A 6,713-nucleotide genomic window follows, 5' to 3' on the forward strand; every position below is an offset into this window, starting at 1 on the left:
GAGAAACTGCCCAAGATTGGTAAGTTTTCTCTAATACAATAAGACTGCTACTTGAGACAATGTAATATAAAATATTACAAAGAAATATAAAGAAAACTGAAATTTTACAAGTTTGCCTCTCTGATCCTTCTTTACAGGGCTTGAAGAAGGGTACTGATTTTGTGTTCATATACTGTCTATATTTATTTTTGGTGCTGTGATAGAGAGGAAGAGAGGATGAAAGGAAGGAAGGAAAGAAGGAAGGAAGGAAGGAAGGAAGGAAGGAAGGAAGGAAGGGAGGGGCCCATTAATTAATGACTCAGGCGATATACTGAAAATAAAATAACTCAATAAGTTAGTTAAATATGGCAAATAAATAAAGACTATAGTTGTCTACAAAAATAATATTTGATGTAGGAATAAACTAGAAAGGAATCTAAGAGGCTTTGGATCTTGATTCCTTTCTCCTTAAGCATATACAAAGCCTTGTTTCGTAACTAATAGTCCCAGAGAGAAAAATCTAGTTAGTTACTACAGCATATTAATTTTCAAAACTGTCATTAAAGCTATAATAATATGACCTTGGTAACTTCAATGACATAGTTTCAAAGCGTGAAGGAAGTTGCTAGAAGCACATTACCACTGCACTGTTTCCAGTGCATTTGAAGCAGCCATATTTAACTGTTATATTTCTAGCACACAGCAGAGGGCTCTAGTAGCATTGCTCATAGAATTGAGTGCTGTATTAGTAATGTGAACAGAATATAGAAACAGACATTTATTAAACACAATATTGGAAAATCAAAATGAAATGAGAAAGGACAATGGTAGTTATCATTTGAATTGGAATTGCTGAGCTTGTTCAAATGATGTTCGGTGTTCTGTTTTGGTTTCTTTCTTTCTTTTCTTTCTTTATTGGTTTTTTGTTTTTTTATTTTTTGTTTTTTTAGAACTGCATTAAACTTGCTCAGGTTTGCCTCTTTGCCAGTATTATTATATGAACATTATATAGATCTTCAAAGTAACCATGAGAGGCTATTGCTTCCTTCATAAATCATTTTAGCAATAAGACCATTAGGGCATCATTATTATCATAAAAATAATAAACAATCTTGCTCTTAAAGCAGATGGGATTATAGTTCATAAATAAAACATAATTATCGAACAATTGATATGTATTGGGCAGTAGGCTAACCACTAAAGTGAGATGGTTGTGGATAAGATACAATGTCTTCTCTCATTGAGCATAAATAATATAGAAAGATAAATAATTATGTAAGACAAGATAGAATAAGAATCATGAGAGGTAAAACTAAGGCAGGGTGCTGGAGCAGGTCTAATGAGAAGAGTCATGTAAATTGTTTCCTTAGGTGGATGACTGGTAAGAATGAGGGCAGAGAGCTTAGTAGGCAGAGAATAAAGCTCTACCAGGCATAGCGTTAGGGCAAACAGGTAGGCACAAGTACCCAGTTTGACAGAAGAGTAAGGTTCACAAAGGTGGTAAGAAAGAGATAGGCAATGTGAGTGACAATGAATTGATTCTGTCAATAATCTATAAATGCCTTGATGAATAGTTTTACTTAAAATTAGGTAGGCTTCAATATGGCCCCTACTAAAACCAGAAGAAGACTAAAATCCTACACAAGCCGGCTATCTTAAAGTCTACAAGTAGGTTCATGGATTTAAATATCCACATATCAGGGGCGCCTGGGTGTCTCAGTCAGTTAAGCATCCAAGTCTTGGTTTTGGCTCAGGTTATGATCTCATGGTTCAAGTGTTTGAATCCCACGTTGGGCTCTGCTTGGGATTCTCCCTCTCTCTCTGCCCCTCCCTTTCTTGGGCTGTTTCTGTTTGTCTCAAAATAAATAAATTTAAAATCCCCAAATATCCACATATCTAATGAAGTTCAATAGTTATAGATAGCATTATATGTGTAAGAATCTCTGTTGGAATATACAGAAATCATTTTAATTGGATTTTATAAAATTGGACAATTAAAAAAATATTTTTTGCTTTGCTATGGTATCATAGTTTTATATAATAAACCTCATGTACATTCAAGAAGTTTCCATTATGTTTTTCCTTAAAACACATGATGGATTTCTGGTAGAGAAAGCAAACAAATAGCCATCTATATATAGTATTGGCTAAGTTTTGACACGAAAATTCCATGAAATCTTTAGTCCATTTAAATGTAATGATTACAAGTTTACAGGTAAGTTTTATAAAATTAATTGTACTGTAAAAACAAACAAAAAACCCACAAAAAAAACCCACAAAAATTAACTACACTGTGCTTACAGCCAGTCAAGTTTGTTATCTATCTCTTGAGATGGGTTTTTCAAATTAGTCTCCCAAAATATCCATGGGTCACAACATCTTATATATTTTAATAAAAGCCACCCTTCCTTACAAGATTTGTTTTTTGGTTGTTTTTTGTTTTGTTTTGTTTTGTTTTGTTTTGTTTTTTTGGTCTGTTTTATAGCATAGACCAGCAATAGGGTTTTTATCAATAAACTGCCTCCCCCTACCCCAAACTGGGCCTCTAGAAGCCCTGCCCAGTTTCTAAGATTCCATAGTGATATAAATCTTTAATACTCCTTCCTGAGTGAGAATAAGGACCTCCTCCAGTGTTTTTAAGTCCTATCCACTCAAGAGTCATGGAATAGTCTTTTACAAACTCTTAGAAAAGTGCTCCCTCTATCGATGCTATTTGGTCTTTTTTATCTAGGAACATAATTTTGGGTTGATTTAGTAAGCCAAATTTAGCTCCTAAATTTGGGAACTAATTTTGGGGCCAGTGTTGATTAAACCTCAACGTGTCCCATATTATTAAGTACACATATTTACGCAGTAAGAACACTCAAATTGGTGTTCTCTATGAAGACCAGTATTGGGTGCTCCCTGAAACATTTAACAGGGCACGTTCTCTGATAAAGGCAGTTTGTGTGGGCATTCTTAAGACTCCCTATTAGTGGCCTACACAAAACATCAGAGGATGATTGCCAATGATATTTGCCACTTTATTATCCATATGCTCACTCTCCTCAAGGTGATACAGGTCCCATTATCTCTTTTCTTTTCTTTTTTTTAATGTTTCTTTATTTTTGAGAGAAAAAGAGAGAGCATGAGTGGAGGAGGGGCAGAGAGAGAAGAAGACAGAGCCTCAAGCAGGCTCCAGGCTCACAGGTGGCAGCATAGAGCCTGATGTGGGGCTCTAAACCATGAACCATGGGATCAGCTGGCAGCTCGGAGCCTGGAGCCTGCTTCAGATTCTGTGTCTCCCACTCTCTCTGCCCCTCCCTGGCTTGTGCTCTATCTCTGTCTCTTTCTCTCAAAAACAAATAAATATTAAAAAAAAAATTGTTTTTAAACAACCCATGTTTTAATTGCTTACGGGAACTTCAGGAGATCACTGCATTTGAGGGTGATAAGAAATGTACCATGTGCATGTAATATGTTTCGTAGACCATTTCTGTGTTTTGGTATTAGTAACATTTGAGGCCCAGTAGGAAGAATTATATCCAAGTGGGCCAAACCGATAGATGATTTTCTGTGTTGTCAGTTTGTTCTCCTATAGGATAAGCAAAGCCTAGAATAGAATAATTGTTATTTCCAATATACTCATGAGTATTGCCCTAGAACTACTGATACTTCTTTAGAACTACAGGATAAGCAAAGCCTAGAATAATCATAATTTCAACATACTCATGGTTACTCGTAACCCTTGTACTCCTTTTGAACTATATTCTACTTGCATGCTATTCTCAGATTCACAGTACTACTGAAATATTGCACATTTAATAAAAATACTAGATATATTGATCATACTCTACTAGTTTGTTTTTTATGTTTCCTGAGATATAAATAACATATAGCATTATATTAGTTTTAGGAGTAAAACATAATTATTTAATATTTGTATATATTTTGAGATGATCATCATGATAAGTGTAGTTATATTCTACTTCTTTTAAAATATAATTCACTGCAATAAGTTTTTCTGGAACAATACACGGCCTGCCACTCTGATGATCCAAAATGGGAAAAATGACAACATTATGAATTGTTATCCTATAACGTTATTCATATAGCTATGTGATTCAGGTATACTATTTTATATCAAATTTTAAAGTAACATTTTTTTTTAAACTAAAAACAATTATAAGGCTTCTTATAGCATATTTTACATGTTAGTTGACCTTCCCAACCATCTCTGTGGTGGCTCATATTACTCTACCCATTTTGAAAATGAGAAAACTAAGGCACAGAGAGGTATCTCACTCATAGTCACTATATTGGAAATTCATACACCTGACATCTAAATGTAGGTAGTCTAACTCTATTACCTGAGGGAATTGTATAGTATGTCATTTTAGTTTTAATTACGTAGAAAAAGTAAATAGTAATAGTCATATGCGAGATAATTTTCCTAAGACTTCATTTTCATTTTTCTCACATCACCTATAATGTTTTTAATACAAATGTTTGATTAATATTCTTCAAATTATTATTTATACCTCTTAACTGTGCTATTGACAAAATAATTGCAGTGGAACATACTAGTCAACAATGTAGGATTTTCAATACTATCTCCTTTTTTTATGTTTATTTATTTTTGAGAGAGAGAGACAGAGGGAGGGAGGACCCGCACACAAGCAAGTGGGGAAGGGGCAGAGGGAGAGGAAGACAGAGGATCAGAAGTAGGCTCTATGTTAACAGCAGAGAGCCTGATGTAGAGCTATCAAACTCATAACCAGTGAGATCAGGACCTGAGCCAAAGGCAGATGCTTAACTGATTGAGCCACCCAGATGCCCCTGACATTATCGTCTTAGAAAAGTAATGTAAGAAAGGAATAATCCAACTAACTTCTAACCTGAGATCTGACATACTAAATACGAAGTCTTCCTGATGACTGCTTAAGTTTCAAGGTTAGGGTCATAGTGATGAACACAGCAACATTTTAATAGTTTGATTAAATTTCCCAATCTGAAATATTTGAGATGTGCAGAGAAAAGAAAGGGAGACAAACAAACAGCTAGCCTTGGAATTTTCCATGCTTATTTCTTTGTTCCACTTTTAAAATGATTTAGAAACAACTGTGCAAGGATTTGTGGTCTGTGAATATACTTTATGACAGATGAATAAGCATAGATTTTGTAGTTGGCATGACTGCTACTTTAATAAGCTTTCTCAGTGACAGGATTTTATAACCTTGGGTGAAGTAAAACATTGTGAGGTACTGTCTTATGCAGTGCATTAAAACCTATAATAAGGCTGTATCATTAGGAAAGGTGATACTGACTGATGAACTACAGTAAGATCAATTTGTAGTGGCCATGAAAATTTGCCACTTAAGTCTTCACATAACTGATTGATGGCCATCACCATTGGCCATCACCAATGCTCGCATTTGTCCCACACACTCCCCCTACTTACCCAGGGGAAATTATATATTCTTATTGGGACTCTTGAAATCAAGATCTACAAACAGCAGAGCAGACTTACACAATAGCAATACAATTAGAAAAGTATTAAGAAGAAGAAGTAGATTCTTAAAGGTCAGCATATTCCCTATAAGTATATATACCTTTCTTGGATTCAAAATTAAATATAGATATAGATATAGATATAGATATAGATATAGATATAGATAGATGAGAGACTATACATTTGTTTTTATAAAATTCAGTTATTTATTTAATAAAAATGAAATAATAAAACATCTCTATTTGTACTGTTAAGAGTTCTAAATAAAATGAAAAAAAGTTATTCTTTATGTAAAAGGTTTTAAAGATTACTGATGAATGGAGGTAAACAGAATTGTTACAAATTAATGCTTTTTTTAATCTGCTACAAAATAAATAATACCCAGAAACTTATTTTTATCAATCAAATATTTGCCGTATGACGTCAAGATGACTAAAATTGGATATGTTTCCTAGACTGATCACACACATAAGAGTTGTGTCTCATAAACACAGAAGGCTGGATCAGCGAGTCCCAGAATAATTGCCAGTGAACATCACCTACTTTGTGGCCAGCACATATGTGTAGCCTGAGCAAGCTTCAGGCCTCACCCAGGGCTCCTGTCCTGCGCAGGGCCATATAGATCACTGCCTCCCACAAAGTCTAGGGAATCAATTTAGAGTTCTATGACTGTTTTCCAAGAGGTTTCCCTGAGACCCAAGAAATCATGAGTCCATTCTCACAGAATTGAGAGGAAGTCTAAAACAGGAAAATATCAAAACAGTCTCTCTTTTCATACATTGTTGCACGGAAATTCTCCCATCTTTGGCCTCCTTTTTGTCCTGGAATCATAAAAAAATCTCTGTCTGGTGATAAAGTGAGGAAAGAGGCCTCAATCTCCCAAAATATTAGAGTATGAAAAGGAGGAAACATGATCTATAATAACTATAGTAGACAAACCTTAATCTTATTCTGTGGAACCAAAACAAAACAAAACAAGTTCACCTTCAGAATTTAAACATCTGAATGTCACTAATAAGCATGCTCAATTTTATTTGGTTTATTTTGAATAAGTAACCTTTTTATATATTTTAACATCAGATAAATTACATCACATACATTGAAAGCTCTTCATCTACTTCTGTTCCCACTCACTCCATTGTCCAGTATTGCCTTACAGACAACCAACACCTTTGTTTAGTCTTCAAAGCTTTTTTTTAAGTTTGAATACAACCAAGCATACATATGTAAAATTCTATGTATA

The sequence above is a fragment of the Lynx canadensis genome, chromosome A1 (assembly GCF_007474595.2).
Source record: "Lynx canadensis isolate LIC74 chromosome A1, mLynCan4.pri.v2, whole genome shotgun sequence".
NCBI classification, from domain to species: domain Eukaryota; kingdom Metazoa; phylum Chordata; class Mammalia; order Carnivora; family Felidae; genus Lynx; species Lynx canadensis.